This window comes from Phocoena sinus, chromosome X, assembly GCF_008692025.1.
Source record: "Phocoena sinus isolate mPhoSin1 chromosome X, mPhoSin1.pri, whole genome shotgun sequence".
NCBI lineage: Eukaryota > Metazoa > Chordata > Mammalia > Artiodactyla > Phocoenidae > Phocoena > Phocoena sinus.
Window position 1 is genome coordinate 49,045,807 of NC_045784.1, and position 24,962 is coordinate 49,070,768.

The 24,962-nt window shown below is 37.0% G+C and overlaps 1 protein-coding gene and 1 pseudogene across 3 annotated transcripts in view; one reads left to right on the forward strand and one right to left on the reverse strand.

The window, feature by feature from the left end:
- The window catches only part of KLF8 (Kruppel like factor 8), a 370,498-nt gene that overhangs the window by 70,588 nt on the left and 274,948 nt on the right, over positions 1-24,962 (forward strand). Inside the window, exon 2 of one of the 3 annotated variants that reach the window (XM_032620531.1) lies at positions 2,154-2,208. The exons of the other annotated variants lie outside the window; for them this stretch is intronic. The gene's annotated coding sequence lies outside the window, so the exon portion shown is untranslated. The remainder of the gene's footprint in view (positions 1-2,153; positions 2,209-24,962) is intronic. 3 annotated transcript variants of the gene reach the window in all.
- Positions 4,773-5,501, reverse strand: LOC116747724 (annotated as a pseudogene).

Sequence of the window (24,962 nt, forward strand, 5' to 3'; positions counted from 1 at the left end):
GAGACTGTCCTCAATTATTTTCATTCTTTTCTCTTTGTTCTGTTCTGCAGTAGTTATTTCCACCATTTTATCTTCCAGGTCACTTATCTGTTCTTCTGCCTCAGTTATTCTGCTATTGATCCCTTCTAGAGAATTTTTAATTTCATTTTTTGTGTTGTTCATCACTGTTTGTTTGCTCTTTAGTTCTTCTAGTTCCTTGTTAAATGCTTCTTGTATTTTCTCCATTCTATTTCCAAGATTTGGATCATCTTTTCTATCATTATTCTGAATTCTTTTTCAGGTAGACTGCCTATTTCCTCTTCATTTGTTAGGCCTGGTGGGTTTTTGCCTTGCTCCTTCATCTGATGTGTGTTTCTCTGTTTTCTCATTTTGCTTAACTTACTGTGTTTGGGGTCTCCTTTTTGCAGGTTGCAGGTTCGTATTGCCTGTTGTTTTCGCTGTTTCTCCCCAGTGGCTTAAGCTGTTTCAGTGTGTTGTGTAGGCTTCTTTGTAGAGGAGGGTAGTACCTGTTCTCTGGTTGTTGAGTCTGGATCCTGTATTTCTGGTGGGCAGTTCCAAATCTGGTTGTGTGTTTTGGGGTGTCTGTGGCCCTATTATGATTTTAGGCAGCCTCTCTGCCAATGGATGGTGTTTTGTTCCTGTCTTGCTAATTGTTTGGCATAGGATGTCCAGCACTGTAGCTTGCTGGCCGTTGAGTGGAGCTGGGTCTTGGCATTGAGATGGAGATCTCTGGGAGATTTTCACCGTTTGATATTATGTGGAGCTGGGAGGTGTCTTGTGGACCAGTGTCCTGGACTTGACTCTCCCACCTCAGAGGCACAGCCCTGATGCCTGGCTGCAGCACCAAGAGCCTGTCATCCACATGGCTCAGAATAAAAGGGAGAAAAGAAGGGAAAAAGGAAAGCATAAAATAAAATATAGTTATTAATATAAAAAGTAATTATTAGGAAAAATTTTTTGAAAAGTAAAACAAAAACAAAAACACGGACAGACAGAACCCTAGGAAAAATGCTAAAACAAAGCTATACAGACAAAATCACACAGAGAAGCATACACATACACACTCCCAAAAAGAGAAACAGGGAAAAATATATATATATATATATATCATGCTCCCAAGGTCCACCTCCTCAATTTGGGAAGATTCATTTTCTATTCAGTTATTCCACAGATGCAGGGTACATCAAGTTGATTGTGGAGATTTAATCTGCTGCTTCTCAGGCTGTTGGAAGAAATTTCCCTTTCACTTCTTTGTTTGCACAGCTCCTTGGGTTCAGCTTTGGATTTGGACCCGCCTCTGTGTAGGTCACCTGAAGGCGTCTGTTCTTAGCTCAGTCAAGACAGGGTTAAAGGAGCAGCTGATTCGGGGGCTCTGGCTCACTGACACTGGGGAGAGGAAAGGGTACGGAATGCGGGGGGAGCCTGTGGTCACAGAAGCCAGCATGACGTTGCACCAGCCTTAGGTGTGCCATGCCTTCTCCCAGGAAGTTGTCCCTGGATTACAGGACCGTGGCAATGGCGGGATTCACAGGCTCCCGGGAGGGGAGGTGTGGATAGAGGTCTGTGCTTGCACACAGGCTTCTTGGTGGCTGAAGCAGCTGCCTTAACGTCTCATGCCCGTCTCTTGGGTCCGTGCTGATAGCGGTGGCTCGTGCGTCTCTGGAGTCCCTTTAAGTGGTGCTCTTAATCCCCTCTCCTTGCGCACCAGGAAACAAAGAGGCAAGAAAAAGTCTTTTGTCTCTTCGAAGCTCCAGACTTTTTCCCCGATTACCTCTGGGCTAGCTGTGGCACACTAGCCCTTTCAGTCTCTGTTCACACAGCCAACCCCAGTCTTCGCCCTGGGATCCGACCTCCAAAGCCCGAGCCTCAGCTCCCAGTCCTGACCTGTCCCTGTGGGTGATGAGACAGCCTCGGGCTGGTGCGTGCTGTTCGGCACCGATCCTCTGTGTGGAAGTCTCTCCGCTTTGCCCTCCACACCCCTGTTGCTCTGCTCTCCTCTGCAGCTCTGAAGCTTACCCCGTCCATCACCCACAGTCTCCACCCACGAAGGGGCTTCCTACTGTGTGGAAATTTTCCTCCTTCACAGCTCCCTCCCACTGGTGCAGGCCCTGTCCCTATTCTTTTGTCTCTGTTTTTTCTTTTCCCCTTCCCAGGTACGTGGAGAGTTTCTTGCCTTTTGGGAAGTCTGAGGTCTTCTGCCAGCATTCAGTAAGTGTTCTGTGGGCGTTTTTCCACATGTAGATGTATTTCTGATGTATTTGTGGGTAGGAAGTTGATCTCCACGTTTTGCTCTTCTGCCATCTTGAAGCTCCTCCAGAACTTGGGTTTTTAATGATGGCTTTGAGGCATCATACTTTTGGGGACCTCTTGTTAGGTTAGATGATAAGTTTACCTTATGGTGTAGGTCATGTGGCATTGGGAATTCTGTCAGATTCTTCTGTGAAGCTGCAGAGTGGGCAGTAAGCCCCACAGGTACTCAAAATGGATGCTCTCCAGCATGTGGCAAAATTTCACACAATTTCCCTGTGTATGTGTAATTCTGAATCTATACATGTGTACATGCATACAGTCACAGCACACACACACACACATCCCTAAGGCCACACCTTTACCTCTTTTCATTCTCAGTTTAGGTATTTTGATAATCCCTGCTTACAACTGTTAATTTAAACATATATAGTTATTCAATACTTAACATTATAAACATATATTTAACTCCAAATTGAATGAGACATTGTGCCTGGTGCTCTATGGGGAAGTAGAGATTGATAAATCTTTTCACAAAAGCTTTTCCACAATCTTCATTAACATTAGAAATAATCAAATTTAGTCAAGAGTAAAGAATAAAAACACTTATTTACAAAACACCATCCAGCTTTGGCAGGCAGGGAGGGTGAGTGCTTAATGTTTTATTTGTACATGTAATTGGAGATACAGGAAGCAGTATGGCAAAAACAAATGAATACTTATCATTAGAATTGCAAAAGAAAAGTGAGTAGTAAACTACTACGAGAGAAAGGAACTTTAAGTCACCATACAATGAGAAGAATCTCATCTTTTATAAGTACTAGTAGAGGAGGAGGTTTGACTTACTTGCAGGATTATGGAAGAAGTTCCTCAGGAAACATGTTGGTTCATGAGTATGAAGAGGTATACTACAGAAAGATGTGAGCAGACCCCAGTGTTAGGAGGGGATATGGAGAAGTGCAGATAAGGAAAAAGAAAAATTAGGCAGAATGTCTTTGCTCAAGGGTCCCTATAAAAATGTATTTTTAAAAAATCTGAGTAAGCATGTATTGTAATTCTTTCCTGTGACTATAAAAGTATAATGGACAGCATTAGAAATCAATTATGCTGTAAACATATAAGAATATCTTTTCATTGTAGGCTTATACCTTCCTGCATCTATTATAATGTATATCACATTATAAAATTCTGTTTTTTTCCTTGTTCCATTTTCTGGTTCCTAGTTGTTCACATTCTGGAAGGAGACAAAGGCCTTTAGAGATCCATCAATCCAATCCTTTTTATTTCACAGTAAAGGAGAGTAAATTGCTTGTCCATGGTCACATTCATCCTCAGTGGCAGGAATTGGACTAGAACAAGGTCTCCTGATCGCCCATCAGGTGCTTTCATTACAACATGGCATGCTTAATATATCATCCTGTCCCTGCTCTGTACATGATGGTTCTCCCTCATTCTCAGCTGGGGCAGAATGGTTGTGAGGGAAAGGAGTTGGACTATTTGAGACCCCTCTGGCTTGCTATGAGTGTGGGGCACTAGAAGATGTGGCAATAAAACACATCTACTTCTATTCCAAATCTAAAAATAAACACACATACACACATACACACACACACACACACGCACACACAGTCAGTCTACTCTGATCACCTAGCTGAGAAATATTTCCTGGATAGAGCGTTTTGTGTGAGAAGAATTTTTAAAGGCTGCCATAATAGAGGTTATTGATTTTAAAGGAGAATTTAAATTAATATTTAGAGATTTTAAAGGCCCAGGACACATACACCTTTCAGAAGCTCTTCAAATAAAGCCCTAGTTACAGTTGATGACTGGCATGGAGATCTTCAGGCTCCAGGGAACATCTCAACAGCACTCATGGAGTCCCTAACCAAAACACTATCAAATGCGCTCCTAATCAGTGGTAGGAATTGCTTCCAAACATGCAAATTCAAGCAGAAAGGAAAACACATTTGATTGGATTCTTTTTAAAAGCCCTACCATTTTCACATCTACTTTTGGTTTCATATTTATCAGCACCCCCATTCTAAATGTTCTATTCTGACTATCCGTATTTCTGGGTGACAATACCGGGGAAACTTTATTACAATATACAGGAGAGGCACCTCAAGAGGGAGGGTGGTCAGATCTCTCAGGGCCATTTTCTTCTGTGTGTCTTTGAGAACAAAATGAAAGTGTTATCATATTTTAAAAATGTCTATCCTATAATCTTTCATTCAAGGCTTAGCACAAAGAATATGAATTTAAAATATCCTCTGTCATATTCGTGAACTAAGAAAACTATAAGAGGAAAGTTCTTGAAGCTCTGACAATCTCAATTTTATCAAAATATCAAAAAGTATCACAATTCTATAGATTGTCCTGGAGAAATTTATCTTTCTTGTGCTCCATAGGTTTCTGTAGAGTAAGGTTTTCTTTTATATAAACTTTTTCCTAGAAATTTGCTCTCTCACGTGAGGAGATATCATTTGATTACAAACAAGAGCCAGCTGTGTGTTGTTTGTTTCATCTCAGGTAATAAATTGCCCTTGTACCATATTTCTTGTCTCTTTCCATATAGTTTGTTGTATCTTATACACAGACTCCTGAAAATTTCTTTCTACTTGTGTAGGAAAGCTATAACTTTCTTTCTCTAGGGCATTGATGGTTCACAGAGCAAAGGGAGTCCTTTCTCAGGGCAGGGGGTTGTTCAAGGGCCACATGGGGATATACAGATATACAACAAATACAGAGTTTTGTTTGTGCAGTCTGTCAATGGATTTCATTAGGGACATATAGAACTGGGACTTACTTACACCAGGTATCTTTTTAAAAGTTTTCAGTCAATAATGAGATTGACCAGGCAGACGCCTTTATAGCATCATCTGAATTCTGTAAATGCTGTTTGCCACATTGCATCTCAGCAAAATTATTCCAGGTTTGATGGCAAAGTCACTTTGCAGCAGATTCTGGACTCTGAGAGCTTTGGCTATGTCATCTTCAGCAATATCACAAATTTGAGGGAACACCTCTTCTTCTGCTTCCACTTCAGGCATATCTTCCACTCCCTCAGCTCCCTCCTGCTCTACTGTATGTATCTCTGTTGTATTGCTATGCTCAGCATCATCACGCAGGGAGATTTCTTCAGATTTCTTGGAATCTGACTCATAATGTCTTTGATTTGTGTCCACACTGTGACATTTACCCTAAGAGAGAGAAAGAGAGCAGGGATCTGTTTTGAGCTTCCCCATACCCATCATAAATATCAAAGTCAGAAGAAAGCTTTATTTATTTCCCGGCATTTATTTTCATTCCTGCACCAAGACAAGACCTGCTGGGATTTAAGGATGTGAAGCCAGAATAAGTAGACAATTAGGACTCATTACACTGGTACTCCATTCCGGATAACAGGTGCTACAAAAGCACTCAGGCAGGACACCTGGAAGGCGGGTGGTGGCGTGGCCCCGTGATTTTTTGTCTTCCTCTCCTACAGAGTGCTGTGTGACTTCCCTCAGACATCCAGAGGGAGAGGTGTGCAGTCCATGGTGTGCTGAAAATCCCGTACCCATGTCTACCATTCCTGCGTAAAAGTCTGGGGACCGCTGAGTCCCCTCATTTTGGAGACTCACTGACACTTAACCCTTGGAGGCTGGCCTCGCTGGCCCACGGCTCTGAGGGCCTGGTGCGACCCAGGTTGTGGTGCCATGGGTGGGGGTGGCCCCACCAGTCTTATTAATTTTAATTTCCATATTATTAGTTATCAATAATAATATGCTATTCAGTGGGGGAAAAAAAAGGAAAATACCTTTGACATAGCTCTAATTGGAAATGATAGTGAAAGCTTTTGAATTTCCCCTGTTGCTGTGTATGAATGTGTGTGTGTTGAGTGAAAAGGAGAATGCAACTAGTGATAATTGCTGAATTATGATCTATGGGCAAAGTTTGGTGGTTTGATGTTCATGGAAGCTGACATTGCATAACTCTTTGGGGGAAAATATATATGCACATACATATAAATATATATTGTGTAATATATACTTATTTATTATGTAATATTTTATATATACTTATATTCAGTATAACCATACGAAATTGTCATTTTTCAGGTCAAAAATGGTTAAATATCAGCAATTACATATGGTTATATTATGTGTGTATGTGTGTTTTAGGATGAACCCGAGAGAGAGAGAAAGAGGATGAGAAAGACAGATACAGGGACAGGGACAGAGTAACAGAGAGTGAAGGATGTTTGTGTTTATGTGTGTATCTCATGGTAAAACTTATAAGTCATGGGCATCTGTATCTAAGTAAGATTGTCCTATAACTATGAAGCTGATGCTAATTGTGGAGTTCACTTAGTCTCTCCATAAACCATCTCGGAAAAGTAGCTAACATTCTCCTTTCCACATATTTCTGAGAAAAGTAGTTGAACAAGCTTCTTGTTCAATCTCAATTTTAGAGTCTGAAAGCAATTGAATTCTGTATTACTTCCAGAATGATAAAGGAAACAACTCATCATCATCTTTAAAAAATTATAGTAGCCATTTGTATATTATAGTTAATCTCATGACTACAATTGAAAAATTAGTACTGGATTACAGAAATATGACCAAATCCTGTCAGTCATTTGATATGAAATCAGTCCCCAAGATTATTGTTTATTGTTGAGGTACTTGTTAGCCTTCTATTTCTCATGGACAATGGATCTTTCTAAAACCATTGTTGCTGTTTTAAAATGTTTCTTTGAGAGAGCACTGAGAATGCCTAGGTATAAAACGCAATTTTTTCTGCAGCAAGTTGCTCCTTCCTATCTGTTTTTAGGGTTATTGAATTATCTTCATTAATATTCAGTTTATGTATTAACACTTGCTCTATGCAGGTACATGAAAAGCTGCTCAACATCACTAATTATTAGAGAAATGCAAATCAAAACAACAATGAGATATTACCTCACACTGGTCAGAATGGCTATCATCAAAAACTAAAAATAGAAGTACCATATGATCCAGCAATTCCACTGCTGGGTATACATCAGAAGAAAACAAAAACACTAATTCAAAAAGATACATGCACCACAATGTTCATAGCAGCAGTATTTACAATAGCCAAGATATGGAAGCAACCAAAGTGTCCATCAACAGACTAATGGATAAAGAAGATTATATATATATATATATATATATATATATATATATATATATATATATAAAATGAAACATTACTCAGCCATAAAACAGAATGAAATTCTGTCCATTGCAAAAATGCAGATGTATCTAGGGCGTATTATGCTTGCTGAAGTAAGGCAGAAAAAGAAAGATTCTCTATGTTATTACTTATATGTGGAATCTAAAAAATAAAACAAACAAATGTATCTAACAAAACAGACTCACAGATATAAAGAACATATTATTGGTTAGCAGTGTGGAGAGGGAAAGGGAAGAGTGGCGAGATACGGGTATGGGATTAGGAGACACAAACTACTATGTTTAAAATAAATAAGGAACAAGGATATATTGTACAGTACAGGGAAATATAACCATTATTTTGTAATAACTAAATGGAGTACAACCTATAAAAATATTGAAACACTATCTTATACACCTGAAACTAATATTGTAAATCAACTATACTTCAATGAAAATGAAAGCATCAAAAGCAGATGTCAGCACTTAAATTTAGCTATGTGGTTTATTTGAGACAATAAAGTCCCGAGGTTGATTTTTTTTTCTATGAATGTACATTTTTAGAAATAACAGTAGAAAACGTTGGGCTCAGAAGACCAAGGAATCTCTAATTCCTACCCTAGAGCATAGCTCTCCTCTCCACAAAGTTCCTGAGGAAGATACACACAAGAAACAATGGTAGTGAGAAGCAAAGTAGATACTTGTTTTCCAGAAATCTATTCAGAGTACTGTGGTAGGTCAGGTTGGAGCTTATGGTTAAGGCCTATGGGGCCTCTTTCCTCTACCTAAACCAAAACCTTTCCTCTACCTAAACCAAAACCTTTCCTCTACCTAAACCAAAACCTACATCTCAGGGCCTTACCTGATTGTTGGCAGCAATGTGACAGATGACCACACAGATAACCTTGATCCGTAAGAGAACAGAGAACTGACAATAACCATGATCTGATATATTTTGAAATTTGACTAGTCATATAAATGTTCATTCTTCTTAGAGAGGAGTTTAGAGGTGTGTCAGAGGAGAAGCAAATGTTTCCATGTATTCTGTCATTTCTAGAATTCTACATGCACTAAATATGTTGGTTCTTTTGCCTCCAATGTAGCATTTGAACAAAATGGAAATCAGCTAGCGGTGCTGTTTAGGCCAGCACCTTTGTTTACAGAAGGCAAGAGCTCTGAGGTCAGAAAAATTGTGCAGGACAGTATAGGGCATGCTAAGTATTTTAGAAACATCATGCTACAGTAGTATGGAGAATTCCTGGAAAAGAGGAGAGACCAGTGGCAGGAAGAAAGTTTGGAGGCTTTTGTGATATTCTGAGTGAAAGATGTAGAGCCTGAAGTAAGGTAGTAGGCACTGAGCTGAAGAGAGGTAGGCAGATTCTAAAGATATAAACGAGGTGATGTGGCATAATCAAGATTTAGTTATTGATTTGTTGTGGGAGAGGAGGAAGTAAAAGGTGACTACTGTGTTTCTGATTTGGGCAATGGAGTGGAGAATGGTGCCAAGATAGCAAAAAAAGAGCAGGTTTTAGTGTGTGGATGCAGTATCACACTACAGATATTTTGTTCCAGAGTGTGTTTCTAGAACATTCAGATAGATGATAGATGGCTTGTTTTATATATATATATATATATATATATATATATATATATATATACATATATATTTCAGAAATATGACTGAATATGCAAAGAGTAGTATGTAGGTTGATATCTTCTAATGAAAACCTGGTATTCAAAGCCACATATGTAACTGAATATATGATAACCTCATCTTGGAATTGAGCTTGGCCAAAAGAATAGCTGTGTGCAGGTCAAAGATATTCTTCAGAAACATTTCATAGCCTCATTCAGGACATGAGAATTGTGTAATTGAGGTACCAATGATTTACACAAAGGAGCATAGAGTAAAATAATGCAGATTGGCAAAACATTCAAGGCAGGTGTTAACCATATTCGACCAAAATTATTAAAACCAAGAAAGAGCAACAACAAAAACCTTACATAAAATATCTGAAATTAATCATCTGCTGTGACATCAGTGAGAATGGTGGAGCAAAGACTACCAGAATACCTCCCATCCATAAAAGCAATGAGAATACTGGCAAAAATGGTCATAATCAATGTTTTCAAAGCTCTGGAAATTAACCAAAACCTTGTAGAACTCCACTGAGCATTTATTTAAAACTTCTGTATCTCAATAAGCTTTGTAGCATTTTAACTTGCCCTATTCCCATGCCCCCTCACAGTTCTGCAGTAGCCTTGAAAACTAACTGTGTGATCACAGGGAAAACCAGCAACAAGGCAGCCACTGGAGGGGGCAGAATAGGGTTGGACCTTTTTCAAAATCCCATTCTTGGAAAATTGTTATTTGATCTGTCTGGCAGTTTATGGGAAGACCCCATATACAAGGCTGTCTTTTACTTACCTGATTAAGAGCTGCCTCAGTGTCAATAACCAATTTCCCTGGGACATTTGTCAAAAACAATCAGAAACAACTATTTAACATTATGACTGCCTGAGGCAATAGGTAAGAATTGGAGTGAACAATAGGTTAGCCAGAAAAGCTTAAAAGTAAAATCTAGAGAATGAGATGTCCATAGGTGTGTTGATGGGCTTACAATGTATAAACATTATTTTGTAGGAAACTTATAACACAAAATATGAGGAAGAGCAAATTTTTGGATATTATTGTATATTCAAAATATAATAAAACAAACAAGGGAATTAAGATGGTATGTTGCAAAAAATTTAAGGGACAAAGAAGCAGTAATGGAGGTGTAGAGAAATGAAAAAGTTAAAAAAATGTATAAAACAAATAGCAGAGAAGCAGATATAAATCCAACTTATCCATAATTACATTAATTGTAAATAGACTAAATACTCCAATCAAAAGGAAGAGTTTTTTCGGATTTTTAAAAATTGAAATATAGTTGATTTACAGTGTTGTGTTAGTTTCAGGTGATTCAGTTATATATAAATATTCTATTTCAGATTCTTTTCTCTTATAGGTTATTACAAAATATTGAGTATAGTTTCCTGTGCTATACAGTAGGTCATTTTAGGCTATCTGTTTTATATATAGTAGTGTGCATATGTTAATCCTGAACTCCTAATTTATCCCTCACCCCTTCCCCTTTGGTAACCATATGTTTGTTTTCTGTGTCTGTGGGTCTATTTCTGTTTTATATATAAGTTCATTTATATCTTTTTAAAAAGATTCCACATATAAGTGATACCATGTTATATTTGTCTTTGTCTGCCTTACTTCACTTAGTATGATAATCTCTAGGTCCACTCATATTGCTACAAATGGCATTATTTCATTCTTTTTTTTACTGGTGAGTAATATTCTATTGTGTATATATACCACATCTTCTTTATCCATTCATCTGTCAACAGACATTTAGGTTGCTTCTATGTCTTGGCTATTGTAAACAGTGCTGCTCTGAAAACGGGGTGCATGTATCTTTTTGAATTATAGTTTTCTTCAGATATATCCCCAGGAGTGGAATTGAAGTATCATATGGTAACTTTATTTTTAGTCTTTTAAGGAACCTCCATACTGTTCTCCATAGTTACTATACCAACTTACATTCCCACCGACAGTGTAGGAGGGTTCCTTTTTCTACACACACTCTCCAGCATTTACTATGTGTTTCCTTCATCTCTCTTTCTGATCTTTCATTGTTAATGTATAGATATGCAACAGATTTCTATGTATTCATTTTATATCCTGCAATATTACCGAATTCATTGATGAGCTCTAGTAGATTTCTGGTATCATCTTTAGGATTTTCTATGTATACTATCATGTCATCTGCAAAGAGTGACATTTTACTTCTTATTTTCCAATTCAGATTCATTTTATTGCTTTTTCCTCTCTGATTGCTGTGGCTAAGACTTCCAAATCTACATTGAATAAAGGTGGTGAGAGTGAGCATCCTTGTTTTGTTCCTGATCATATAGGAAATGCTTTCAGTTTTTCACCATTGAGTATGATGCTAGCTGTGGGTTTGTCACATATGGCTTTTATTATGTTGAGGTATGTTCCCTCTATGCCCACTTTCTGGAGAATCTTTTATCATAAATGGATGTTGAATTTCATCAAAAGATTTTTCTGCATCTATTAAGATGATCATATGGTTTTTATTCTTCAGTTTGTTAATGTGGTGTATCACACTGATTGATTTGCAGATATTAAAAAATCATTGGGGCTTCCCTGGTGGCGCTGTGGTTGAGAGTCCGCCTGCCAATGCAGGGGACGCGGGTTCATGCCCCGGTCCGGGAAGATCCCACATGCCGCGGAGCGGCTGGGCCCGTGAGCCATGGCCACTGAGCCTGTGCTTCCGGAGCCTGTGCTCCGCGGCGGGAGAGGCCACAGCAGTGAGAGGCCCACGTACCGCAAAAAAAAAAAAAAAAAAAAAAAAAATCATTGGATCACTGGGATAAATCACACTTGACTGTGATGTTTCATCCTTTTAATGTATTGTTGTATTCGGATTGCTAATATTTTGTTGAGGATTTCTGCATCTTTGTTCATCAGTGATATTGCCTTGTAACATTTCTTGTGGGTATGATGTTTTTGGTATCAGGGTGATTGTGGCCTCATAGAATGAGTTTGGGAGTGTTCCTTCCTCTGCATTTTTTGGAACACTTTCAGAAGGATAGGTGTTAACTTGTCTCTAAATATTTGATAGTATTCACCTGTCAAGCCATCAGGTCATGGACTGTTGTTTGTTGGGAGTTTTAAATCACAGTTTCCATTTCAATTTTGTGATTGGTCTGTCCATTTTTTCTATTTATCCCTGGTTCATTCCAGGGAGACTGTAACTTTAGAAGAACTTTCCATTTCTTCTAGGTTGACCATTTCATTGGCATACAGTTGCTTTTAGTAGTTCCTTATGCTTCTGGGTATTTCTGTGGTGTCACTTGTTACTTCTCCTTTTTCATTTTTTTTAACATCTTTGTTGGAGTATAACTGCTTTACAATGGTATGTTAGTTTCTACTTTACAACAAAGTGAATCAGTTATACAAATACATATGTTCCCATATCTCTTCCTTTTTGTGTCTCCCTCCCTCCCACCCTCCCTATCCCACCCCTCTAGGTGGTCACAAAGCACGAAGCTGATCTCCCTGTGCTATGCGGCTGCTTCCCACTATCTATCTATTTAACGTTTGGTAGTGTATATATGTCCATGCCACTCTCTCACTTTGTCACAGCTTACCCATCCTCCTCCCCATATCCTCAAGTGAATTCTCTAGTAGGTCTGTGTCTTTATTCCCGTCTTACCTCTAGGTTCTCCATGACCTATTTTTTTGCCTTAAATTCCATATATATGTATTAGCAAACAATATTTGTTTTCTCTTTGTGACTTACTTCACTCTGTATGACACACTCTAGGTCCATCCACATCACTACAAATAACTCAATTTCACTTCTTTTTATGGCTGAGTAATATTCCATTGTATATATGTGCCACATCTTCTTTATCCATTCATCCAAAGATGGAAACTTAGGTTGCTTCCATCTCCTGGCTATTGTAAATAGAGCTGCAGTGAACATTTTGGTACATGACTCTTTTTGAATTATGGTTTTCTCAGGGTATATGCCCAGTAGTGGGATTGCTGGGTCGTATGGTACTTCTATTTGTAGTTTTATTTTTGTTTTGTTTTGTTTTGTTTTGTTTTTGTGGTACATGGGCCTCTCACTGTTATGGCGTCTCCTATTGCAGAGCACAGGCTCCAGACGTGCAGGCTCAATGGCCATGGCTCACGGGCCCAGCCACTCTGTGGCATGTGGGATCTTCCCTGACCTGGGCACAAACCCATGTCTCCTGTATCAGCAGGCGGACTCTCAACCACTGCACCACCAGGGAAGCCCTATTTGTAGTTTTTGAAGGAACCTCCATACTGTTCTCCATAGTGGCTGTATCAATTTACATTCCCACCAGCAGTGCAAGAGTGTTCCCTTTTTTCCACACCCTCTCCAGCATTTATTGTTTCTAGGTTTTTTGATGATGGCCATTCTGACTGGTGTGAGATGATATCTCATTGTAGTTTTGATTTGAATTTCTCTGATGATTAATGATGTTGAACATTCTTTCATGTATTTGTTCGCAATCTGTATATCTTCTTTGGAGAAATGTCTATTTAGGTCTTCTGCCCGCTTTTGGATTGGGTTGTTTGATTTTTTGTTATTGAGCTGCATGAGCTGCTTGCAAACCTTGGATATTAATCCTTTGTCAGTTGCTTCATTTGCACATATTTTCTCCCATTCTGAGGGTTGTCTTTTGGTCTTGTTTACAGTTTCCTTTGCTGTGCAAAAGCTTTTAAGTTTCTAGAGATAATCAACAAATTTTGTAAAGTAGCAGGATACAAAATTAATGCACAGAAATCTCTGGCATTCCTATACACTAATGATCAAAAATCTGAAAGTGAAATCAAGGAAACATTCCCATTTACCATTGCAACAAAAAGAATAAAATATCTAGGAATAAACCTACCAAAGGAGACAAAAGACCTGTATGCGGAAAATTATAAGACACTGAGGAAAGAAATTAAAGATGATACAAATAGATGGAGATATCCACCATGTTCTTGGATTGGAAGAATCAACATTGTGAAAATGACTCTACTACCCAAAACAATCTACAGATTCATTGCAATCCCTATTAAACTACCACTGGCATTTCTCACAGAACTAGATCAAAACATTTCACAATTTGTATGAAAACAAAAAAGACCCCGAATAGCCAAAGCAGTCTTGAGAACAAAAAACGGATCTGGAGGAATCAGGCTCCCTGACTTCAGACTATACTACAAAGCTACAGTAATCAAGATAGTATGGTACTAGCACAAAAACTGAAATATAGATGCATAGAACAGGGTAGAAAGCCCAGAGATAACCCACGCACATATGGTCACCTTATCTTTGATAAAGGAGGCAAGAATATACAGTGGAGAAAAGACAGCCTCTTCAATAAGTGGTTCTGGTAAAACTGGACAGGTACATGTAAAAGTATGAGATTAGAACACTCCCTAACACCATACAAAAAAAAAATGAGCTCAAAATGGATTAAAGACCTAAATGTAAGGCCAGAAACTATCAAACTCTTAGAGGAAAACATAGGAAGAACACTCTATGACATAAATCACAGTGAGATCCTTTTTGACCCACCTCCTAGAGAAATGGAAATAAAAACAAAAATAAACAAATGGGTCCTTTTTCATTTTTAATTTCATTGTTTTGGGCCCTTTCCCTTTTCTCTTGATGTTTCTCACTAAAGGTTTATCAATTTTATTTATCTTTTCAAAGAACCAGCTTTTTGTTTCATTTATCTTTTCTACTGTTTTCTCCATCTCTATTTCATTTATTTTTGCTCTGATCTTAATGATTTCTTTCTTTCTACTATTGGGTTGGCCAAAAAGTCTTTTTGGTGTTTTCTGTAAGATGGTTCTAGTAGTGTTTAGTTGTCTTTAACTTCATTCAGAAAATTCTGTTAGATTTTATTGACAGCTGTCATATCAACATTCATTTAAAAAAACATCAAAATTGGTGAATTTTTATAGCAATTTTAATATTGAAGATTGAAGAAAAAGCAACATTTTCTGCATATTATGCTTTATTATTTCAAGAAAGGTAAAAATGCAACTGAAATGCAAAAAAAGATTTGTGCTGTGTATGTGGAAGGTGCTGTGACTGATCAAACATGTCGAAAGTGGTTTGTGAAGTTTCATGCTGGTAATTTCTCACTGGACAATGCCCCAATGTCAGGTAGACAGGTTGAATTGATGATGATCAAATTGAGATATTAATTGAGAGCAATAAACATTATACCACACAGGACATAGCTGACATACTCAAAATATCCAAATCAAGCATTGAAATTCATTTGCACTGCCTTTGTTATGCTAATCGCTTTGATGTTTGGGTTCCACATAAGTTAAGTGAAAAAAACCTTTTAAAGTATATTTCCACGTGTAATTCTGTACTTAAACATAATGGAAACATTCCATTTTTAAAACAAATTGTGATAGGTGGTGAAAAGTGGATACTGTACAGTAATGTGGAATGGAAGAGATCATGGGACAAGAGAAATGAACCACTACCAACCACACTAAAGTCCAGTCTTCATACAAAGAAAGTGATATTGTGTATATAGTGGAATTGGAAGCGAGTCCTCTATTAAGAGGTCCTTCTGGAAAACTAAACAATTAACTCCAATAAATACCGCTCCCAATTAGACCAACTGAAAGCAGCACTCTATGAAAAGTGTCTGGAATTAATCAGCGGAAAATGCATAATCTTCCATCAGGATAATGCAAGACTGCATGTTTCTTTGATGACTAGGGAAAAACTGTTATAGCTTGCCTGGGAAGTTCTGATTCATCCGCAGTATTCACCAGTCATTGCATATTTGGATTTCAATTTATTTTGGTCTTTACATAATTCTCTCTCTCTTTTTTTTTTTTTATTTTGCGGTATGTGAGTCTCTCCCTGCTGTGGCCACTCCCGTTGTGGACCACAGGCTCTGGATGCACAGGCTCAGCGGCCATGGCTCACGGGCCTAGCCACTCCATGATATGTGGGATCTTCCTGGACCAGGGCATGAACCCATGACCCCTGCACCAGCAGGTGGAGTCCCAAACACTGCACCACCAGGGAAGCCCAAATTCTCTTTTTCTTTATGTTTATTTTTTTTATTAGTCATCTAGTTTATACACACCAGTGTATACATGTCAATCCCAATTTCCCAATTCATCCCAACACCACCAACCCCACCACCTGCCACTTTCCCCTCTTGGTGTCCATACGTTTCTTCTCTACTTCTGTGTCTCAATGTCTGCTCTGCAAACCGGTTCATCTGTACCATTTTCTAGGTTCCACATAAATGCGTTAATATATGATGTTTGCTTTGCTCTTTCTGACTTACTTAACTCTGTATGACAGTCTCTAGATGCATCCACGTCTCTACAAATGACCCAGTTTCGTTTCTTTTTATGGCTGAGTAATATTCCATTGTATATATGTACCACATCTTCTTTATCCATACATCTGTCAATGGACATTTCGGCTGCTTCCATAACCTGGTTATTGTAAATAGTGCTGCAATGAACACTGGGGTGCATGCGTCTTTTTGAAATATGGTTTTCTCTGGGTATATGCCGAGTAGTGGGATTGCTGGGTCATATGGTAATTCTATTTTTAGTTCTTTAAGGAACCTGCATACTGTTCTCCATAGTGGCTGTATCAATACACATTCCCAACAACAGTGCAAGAGGATTCCCATTTCTCCACACCCTCTCCAGCATTTGTTGTTTGTAAATTTTCAGACGATGCCCATTCTAACTGGTATGAGGTGATACTTCATTGTAGTTTTGATTTGCATTTATCTAATAATTAGTGATTTTGAGCAGCTTTTCATGTGCTTCTTTGCCATCTGTGTGTCTTCTTTGGAGAAATGTCTATTTAGGTATTCTGCCTATTTTTGGATTGGGTTGTTTGTTTCTTTAAAATTGAGTTGCACGAGCTGTTTATATATTTTGGAGATTAATCCTTTGTCTGATGATTTATTTGCAAATATTTTCTCCCATTCTAAGGGTTGTCTTTTCATCTTGTTTACGGTTTCCTTTGCTGCACAAAAACTTTTAAGTTTCATTAGGTCCCATTTGTTTCTTTTTGTTTTTATTTCCATTTCTCTAGGAGGTGGATCAAAAAATATCTTGCTGTGATTTATGTCAAAGAGTGTTCTTCCTATGTTTTCCTCTAAGTGTTTTATAGTGCCCAGTCTTACATTTAGGTCTGTAATCCATTTTGAGTTTATTTGTGTGTATGGTGTTAGGGAGTGTTCTAATTTCTTTCTTTTACATGTAGCTGTCCAGTTCTCCCAGCACCACTAATTGAAAAGACTGTCTTTTCTCCATTGTATATCCTTGCCTCCTTTGTCATATATTAGTTGACCATAGGTGTCTGAGTTTATCTCTGGGCTTTCTATCCTGTTCCATTGATCTATATTTCTGTTTTTGTGCCAGTACCATATTGTCTTGATTACTGTAGCTTTGTAGTATAGTCTGAAGCCAGGAAGTCTGATTCCCCCAGCTCCGTTTTTTTCCCTCAAGACTGTTTTGGCTATTCGTGGTCTTCTGAGTCTCCATGCAAATTTTAAGAGTTTTTGTTCTAGTTCTGTAAAAGTTGACATTGGTAATTTGATATGGATTGCATTGAATCTGTAGATTGCTTTGGGTAATGTATTCATTTTCAAAATATTGATTTTTCCAATCCAAGAGCATGGTGTGTCTCTCCATCTATTGGTATCATCTTTAATTTCTTTCATCAGTGTCTTATAGTTTTATGCATACAGGTCTTTTGTCTCCCTAGGTAGTTATTATTCCTAGGTATTTTATTCTTTTTGTTGCAATGGTAAATGGGAGTGTTTCCTTAATTTTTCCTTCAGATTTTTCATCATTAGTGTATAGGAATGCAAGAGATTTCTGTGCATTAATTTTCTATCCTGCTTATTTACTAAATTAATTGATCAGCTCTATTAGTTTTCTCGTGGCATCTTTAGGATTCTCTATGTATAGTATCATGTCATCTGCAAAGAGTGACAGTTTTACTTCTTCTTTTCCGATTTGTGTTCCTTTATTCCTTTTTCTTCTGTGATTGCAGTGGCTAGGACTTCCAAATCTATGTTGAATAATAGTGGTGAGAGTGGATATCCCTGTCTTGTGCCTGATCATAGAGGAAATTCTTTCAGTGTTTCACCATTGAGAATGATTTTTCCTGTGGGTCTGTTGTATATGGCCTTTATTATGTTGATGTAGGTTACCTCTATGCCCACTTTCTGGAGAGTTTTTATCATAAATAGGTGTTGACGTTTTTCAAAATCTTTTTCTGCATCTATTGGGATGATCATATGATATTTATTCTTCAATTTGTTAATATGGTGTATCACATTGATTGATTTGCGTATATTGAAGAATCCTTGCATTGCTGGGATAAATCCCTTTTGATCATGGTCTATGATCCTTTTAAAGTGTTCTTGGATTCTGTTTGCTAGTATTTTGTTGAGAATTTTTGCCTCTATATTCATCAGTGATATTGGTCTGTAATTTGATTTTTTGTAGTGTCTTTGTCTGGTTTTGGTATCAGGGTGGTGGTGGCCTCATAGAATGATTTTGGGAGTTTTCCTTCCTCTGCAGTTTTTTGGAAGAGTTTGAGAAAGATGGGTGTTAGCTCTTCTGTAAGTGTTTGATAGAATTCATCTGTGAAGCCATCTGGTCCTGGACTTTTGTTTGTTGGAAAATTTTAATCACAGTTTCAATTTCATTACTTGTGATTGGTGTGCTCATATTTTCTATTTCTTCCTGGTGCAGTCTTGGAAGGTTATAACTTTCTAAGAATTTGTTCATTTCTTCCAAGTTGTCCATTTTATTGGCATAGATTTGCTTGTAGTAGTCTGTTAGGATGCTTTGTATTTCTGTTGTATCTGTTATAACTTCTCCTTTTTCATTTCTAATATTATTGATTTGAGTCCCCTCCCTCTGTTTCTTGATGAGTCTGGCTAATGGTTTATCAATTTTGTTTATCTTCTCAAAGAACCAGCTTTTAGTTTTATTGTTTCTTGCTATTGTTTTCTTTGTTTCTATTTCATTTATTTCTGTTCTGATCTTTATGATTTCTTTCCTTCTGCTAACTTTGGGTTTTGTTTGTTCTTCTTTCTCTAGGTCCTTTAGGTGTAAGGTTATATTGTGTATTTGAGATTTTTCTTGTTTCTTGAGGTAGGCTTTTATAGCTATAAACTTCCCCCTTAGAACTGCTTTTGCTGCATCCCATAGGTTTTGGATCATCGTGTTTTCATTGTCTCTAGGTATTATTTTATTTCTTCTTTGATTTCCTTAGTGATTCTTTGTTATCTAGTAACGTGTTGTTTATTCTCCATTTGTTTGTTTGTTTGTTTGTTTTTACTTTTTTTCCCCTGTAATTGATTTCTAGTCTCATAGCGTTGTGGTCAGAAAAGATTTTTGATATGATTTCAATTTTCTTAAATTTACTGAAGCTTCGTTTGTGACCCAAGATGTGATCTATCCTGGAGAATGTTCCATGCGCACTTGAGAAGAACGTGTAATCTGCTTTTTTTAGATGGAATGTCCTATAAATATCAGCTAAATCTATCTGGTCTTTTGTGTCAGTTAAAGCTTGTGTTTCCTTATTAATTTTCTGTTTGGATGATCTCTCCATTGGTGTAAGTGTGGTGTTAAAGTCCCCCACTATTATTGTGTTATGGTCGCTTTCCTCTTTTAGAGCTGTTAGCAGTTGCCTTATGTAGTGAAGTGCTCCTATGTTGGGTGTATATATATTTATAATTGTTATATCCTTCTTGGATTGATCCCTTGATCATTACATAGTGTCCTTCCTTGTCTCTTATAACATTATTTATTTTAAAGTCTATTTTATCTGATATGAGTATTGCTACTCCAGCTTTCTTTTGTTTTTCATTTGCATGGAATATGTTTTTCCATCTCCTCACTTTCAGTCTCTATGTGTCCCTAGGTCTGAAGTGGGTCTCTTGTAGACAGCACATGTATCAGTTTTGTTTTTGTATCCATGCAGCAAGCCTGTGTCTTTTGGTTGGAGCATTTAATCCAATCATGTTTAAGGTAATTTTCAATACGTATATTCCTATTACCATTTTGTTGATTGTTTTGTTTTTTTTTGTTTGTGTGTGTGTAGGTCCTTTTCTTCTCTTGTGTTTCCCCCTTAGAGAAGTTTCTTTAGCATTTGTTGTAGAGCTGGTTTGGTGGTGCTGAATGCTCTTAGCTTTTGCTTGTCTGTAAAGCTTTTGATTTCTCCATTGAATCTGAATGAGATCCTTGCTGGGTAGAGTAATCTTGGTTGTAGGTTCTTCCCTTTCATCACTTTAAGTATATCATGCCACTCCCTTTTGGGTTGTAGAGTTTCTGCTGAGAAATCAGCTGTTAACCTTATGGGAGTTCCATTGTACGTTATTTGTTATTTTTCCCTTGCTGCTTTCAATGATTTTTCTTTGTCTGTATTTTTTGCCAGTTTGATTGCTATGTGTCTTGTAATGTTTCTCCTTGGTTTTATCCTGTATGGGACTCTATGCACTTCCTGGACTTGGCTGCCTATTTCCTTTCCCTTGTTAGGGAAATTTTCAGCTATAATCTCTTCAAATATCTTCTCAGGTCCTTTCTCTCTCTCTTCTCCTTCTGGAATCCTTATAATGCAAATGTTGTTGTGTTTAATGTTGTTTCAGAGGTCTGTTAGGCTGTCCTCATTTCTTTTCATTGTTTTTTCTTTACTCTCTTCTGCAGCAGTGAATTCCACCATTCTGTCTTCCAGGTCACTTATCCATTCTTCTGCCTCAGTTATTCTGCTGTTGATTCCTTCTAGTGTATTTTTCTTTTCATTTATTGTATTGCTCATGTCTGTTTTTGTGTTTTTTATTTTTCTACATCTTTGTTAAACATTTATTGCATCTTCTCGATCTTTGCCTCCATGCTTTTTCCGAGGTCCTGGATCATCTTCACTATCATTATTCTGAATTCTTTTTCTGGAAGATTGCCTATCTCCATTTCATTTAGTTGTTTTTCTGAGATTTTATCTTGTTCCCTCATCTAGTATATAGCCCTCTGCCTTTTCAACTTGTCTGTCTCTCTGTGAATGTGGTTTTTGTTCTACAGGCTGCAGGATTGTAGTTCCTTTGCTTCTGTTGTCTACCCTCTGTATTTCTCCTTTAATGTCTCTCTGTACTAGGAGTTCCCAAAATGTTTGGTCTTAGGAACTTTACAGTCTTAAAAACTGGGTTTTACTCTCCAAATTTACAGTACTAGAAACTAAAATTTTTTAAAATAATATTCAAGCAGAAACTATTAAATTATTTATAATTAACTAAGCAGAAGAAAAAGAGAAAGGTAAACAAAGATGAGACAAATAGAAAACAAATAATAAAATGGTACAATTAATTTTAACACATCAATAATCATATTCAATATAAGTGGTATAATGACTATAAGAAAGGCAGTGACTCTCACACTTGTTAAAAGACAAGACAGAGCTTTCTGCTACCTACAATAAATTTTAAGAACAACAATTTATAAATATAAAGACACAAATAGATTAATAAAAGATGGAAAAAGGTATACTATGCTAACACTAATCAAAAGAAAGCTGAGAAGTTTATATTAGTATAAGACAAATTAAATGTCAGATCAAAGAATATTATCAAGGATAAAGAAGGTAATTTCATAATGAAAATGTTATCAATTCATAAAGAAGACATAAATATGTTTATGAAACTAGTAACAGAGCTTCAAAATACTTGAAGCATAAACTTAGAGAACTTAAAGGAGAAATGGACAAAGTCACAATTATAGTCAGAGGTTTTATCACTCCTTTCTTAATATTTGATAGAAAAAAGGAAGAATCAGTAAGGATATATAAGACTATAAGAGCATTGTCAATCAACTTGACGTGATATTAATAGAACACTCTACCTGGCAAGAGAAAAATATACATTCTTTTCAAGCACAAATGGAACACTTACCAAGGTAGATTATATTTGAGGCTATAAAACAATCCTGATAAGTTTAAAATAATGCAAATCATATAAAGTATATCCTGTGATCAGAAATGATTATTTTAAAAATCTAATAATAGAAAGTTACCTGGAAATCCTCCAAATATTTGGAAACTAAACAATAACTTTGAAGTAACCGTTTGATTAAAGTATAAATCAAAATAGAAATAAGAAGGTAATTGAATTGAATGAAAATAAAAATGTGATATCAAAATTTGCCAGGTGCCACTTAAGCAGTGCTTGGAGGGAAATGTGTAGCACTAAATGACTATATTAGAAAAGAAGCAAAGTCTCATTACAGTGGCCTCAACTTCTACTTATGAAACTTGAAAAAGAATAGTAAATTAAATCCATAATTTAATTTGAGCAGAGAAAAGTATATAATACACACAAGTGAGCAGATGAAAGTATATAATACACACAAGAACAGAAACCAGTGGAGGAGAAAAGAGAAAAGCAATGTAGAAAAGCAATGGTTCCTAGAGAAGATCAATAAAATTGGCAAACATCTAGCCTGACTCAGGAGGAAAAAGAGAAAAGAGAAATCATCAACATCAAGAGTGATGGGTCAGGGACACCACTGGTGGTGCAGTGGTTAAGAATCCTCCTGCCAATGCAGGGGACACGGGTTTGAACCCTGGTCTGGGAAGATCCCACATGCCACAGAGCAACTAAACCTGTGTGCTACAAATACTGAGCCTACTTTCTAGAGCCGGTGAGCCAGAACTACTGAGCCTGCATGACTAGAGTCCGTGCTCCACAACAAGAGAAGCCACTGAAATGAGAAGCCCATGCACTGCAGTGAAAAGTAGCCCCCACTCACCACAATTAGAGAAAGCCTGAGTGCAGCAATGAAGACCCAACACAGCCAAAAATAAATAAATTAATTAATTTTAAAAAAAGAGTGAAGGGGCAGACATCACGAATGATCTTACAGACATTTAAAGGATAATAAATGAATACTATATACAACTTAATACCAAAATATTTGAAAAATTTGATGAAATGGACAAATTTCTTGAAAGGCACTAACTATCAAAGCTAACTGACGAAGAAATAGATAGACTGAATTGTCTTATATGTATTTTAAAATGATTTTGTAGATTAAAACTTTCCAGAAGGAAAACTGGAAGTCTCTTTCCCTATATGTGTTCCTTGGTGAATTATTCCAAGTATTAATGTGAGGAATAATACTAATCCTACACAAACTCTTCCAGAAAATAGAAGAGAGAACCCTTCCCAACTCATTTTATGAGGCCCTGGTACCAAAACTAGACAAAGGCAGTATAATTAAAGAAAACTACAGACCAATAGCTTTCTTCATAAAATTTTAGGAAATAAAATTCAATAATATACTGAAGGAGAATATATCATAACCAAGTGGAGTTTATCCCAGGAATTCAGGATTGGCTTAACATTTGAAAATCAATCAGTGTATTTTACTATATTAGCAGATTAAAGACAAAAAGGTCTGATCATCTCAATGGATATATAAGAAGCATTTGTTGGGCTTCCCTGGTGGCACAGTGGTTGAGAGTCTGCCTGCCGATGCAGGGGACACGGGTTCGTGCTCCGGTCCGGGAATATCCCACATGCCGCAGAGCGGCTGGGCCCATGAGCCATGGCTGTTGAGCCTGCGCATCCAGAGCTTGTGCTCTGCAACAGGAGAGGCTACAACAGTGAGAGGCCCACGTACCGCAAAAGAAACAAAAACAAAAAACAAAACAAACAAAAAAGAAGCATTTGTTAAAATTAAGTACCCATATGTCGAAAAATTTCAGAAATCTTGGAATAGAAGGGAACTTCATCAATCTGATGAGTATCTACAGAAATCCTACTGCTATTATTGTATTTACTGGTAAGATTCGTAATACTCCCACCAATCAGAAGGAAGACAGGCATACCCACACTAATTACTTCTACTCAGCATTACTGGGCATTCTAGGAAGTGCAATAAAAAAAGAAATAAGAGCCAAACAAGCTGGAAAGGAAGAAGTAAAATTTTTTTATTCATAGATGATCTGATTGTCTACTTAGAAATTCCTACGGACTTTTTAAAAACATTACTATAACTAAGAATTGACCTTAGCAAGCTCACAAGATACAAATATTAATTGTATTTCTCTAATGCAGCAGTGGAAACTCTGAAATATAAATTTTAAAAATCACTACCAATTATAATACTATCACACATGTTATATAATTAAAGAAAATTTTGACAAAAGATGTGCAAGACCTGATGACAAAATTAAAAGACATCACTAAGAGGAATTAATGGAGATCTAAATAACTATACTATGCTTTTGTATTGGAGCATTCAATATTGCTTGCTAAGTTGACATATCTCCCCAAATTGATCAATAGATTCAGAGCAATCCAAATCAAAATCGCAGCAGGGTTGTTGTTTTTTTAAATAACATTTCATGAGCTGGTCCTAAAATTTACATGGAAATCAGAAAACGTAGAATAGCCAAGCAATTTTGAAAATGAGGAGCAAATTTGAGAATTTACACTACCTGATTTCAAACTTACTGTAAAGCTACAATAAACAAGAAAATGTGGTGTTGGTGTAAATATCAATGTATAAATCAATGGAACAGAATTGAGAGTCCGGAAATAGATCAACATGTATATGGTCAATTGTTTTCCAACTAAGTGGCCAAGGTAATCCAAAAGGAAAATATATACCTTTCAACAAATTTATTAAAATAAATGAGAACAGTAAACCTCATGATGATTTTTTTACACAATGATGGCATTTATTAAAAAGATATTAATGAATCTCATGGACTTCAAGAAAAAGGTAAACTCCCAAGCCTCTGGAAGATCCAGAAACTTCCATAAACTGAAGGGCCATCCACCTGCTATTTTTCTTTTAACATATTTATTGGAGTATAGTTGCGTTAAAATAGTGTGTTAGTTTTTGCTTTATAA